Raw genomic sequence first — 1447 nt, 5'->3', positions numbered from 1 at the left:
TAATGAATAAGAATATTGTGAAAAAAAATTAAGGATCCCCCCAAAATCTACATGAGACTATGCCATAACTTTACTCCTAGTAATGAGCAACTGAAAATAATCCAAATGAATCACCACTGGGATAAATAAACCAGAGTAGTCACACAATGGAATATTACTCATTACAAAAAACCCTAATGAACTATTAATATATATTATAAAGTGAATTAACCTCAAATTCTTTTTAGTAATGAAAGAAGTCAGATTTTGTCAGAAGGCTGGCGGGCAGCTACCATGGCAGATGAGGAGGAAGATCCTACCTTTGAGGAGGAAAATGAAGAAATTGGAGGAGGAGCGGAAGGTGGCCAGGGGAAGAGAAAGAGACTTTTCTCTAAAGAACTGCGCTGTACGATGTATGGGTTTGGGGATGACCAGAATCCTTACACAGAGTCTGTGGATATTCTCAAAGACCTTGTCATAGAGTTCATCACTGAAATGACTCACAAGGCAATGTCGATTGGAAGACAAGGGCGAGTGCAAGTTGAAGATATTGTCTTCCTAATTCGAAAGGATCCAAGGAAGTTTGCTAGAGTTAAAGACTTACTAACTATGAATGAAGAATTGAAGCGGGCTAGAAAAGCTTTTGATGAAGCCAACTATGGATCTTGACACAGTCCGTAATTCCCGAGATTTTGGTATTTTCTGTGGAAACCATACATTGTAGTTGTTGTCTGCAGTAATATCATGATAGCTAGGCATGCAATGAAAGAGGTCTTTAACTTGAGCCTCTCATTGCCTGTCTTTATCTGACCATATTTGAATTTCTTACTGGCCTTTAATAACTCCTAAGTTACATTATTGCAACCCATGCAGTTCCATCTGAAAGGGGGGAAGTAGTATTTATACTTCAGGTAGATGTGTGTATTCTAAGCTGTATACCATCGCTGCATAATATGCAGTCTAAATGTCCATTTGATTTTATGAATGATTTTATGATTTTGTTTTTGTGCTTTATGTATCTCAAGTTTTTAGATGACAGTGGTGGGAGAAGTTATTAAAGATAATGAACTGTTTTTTGTTTTTTTGTTTTTTTAAGAAAACTAAAATCTTGTCTTAATAGACCATTTGTTTTAATATTCTTTTCTAAAGAATACTTTTTTTTTTAAAGAAACTAATATTTGCTAAGTGTTAGCAGACCTTGTCTTCCTTGTTGACTGTAAAGCTTCCAAAACAAATGCCTTTGGTAGTAGGAATGGCAAAGCTTATGAAGCTGCTGCCAGGACAGGGCTTTCGGTTGTGTTCTACTGACATAAATGTAAGGACTTTCACTGTGAGGATGTACAGTTGGTTAAACCTGTAGGTGGCTGTGCAAACCATTTTCATAGTTTAGCATATGCAGACTTTGTGTGTAGTTTACTTACTGCATTAAATTACTCTCCTTAGCTTATAATAAGGATAATTGCATTTA

The 1447-nt window shown here is 36.0% G+C and overlaps 1 pseudogene across 1 annotated transcript; it reads left to right on the top strand.

Annotated features, from left to right (window-relative positions):
• Positions 1-255: 255 nt before the first annotated feature.
• Positions 256-1050, top strand: LOC116081913 (annotated as a pseudogene). Its single transcript, XR_004115083.1, has one exon. The product of XR_004115083.1 is annotated as a transcription initiation factor TFIID subunit 13 pseudogene (transcript).
• Positions 1051-1447: the final 397 nt, after the last annotated feature.

The sequence above is a fragment of the Mastomys coucha genome, unplaced genomic scaffold (genome assembly GCF_008632895.1).
Source record: "Mastomys coucha isolate ucsf_1 unplaced genomic scaffold, UCSF_Mcou_1 pScaffold7, whole genome shotgun sequence".
Lineage (NCBI taxonomy): Eukaryota > Metazoa > Chordata > Mammalia > Rodentia > Muridae > Mastomys > Mastomys coucha.
Note: the sequence above shows the minus strand (reverse complement) of the source record. Positions and strands in the feature narration are given on the sequence as shown.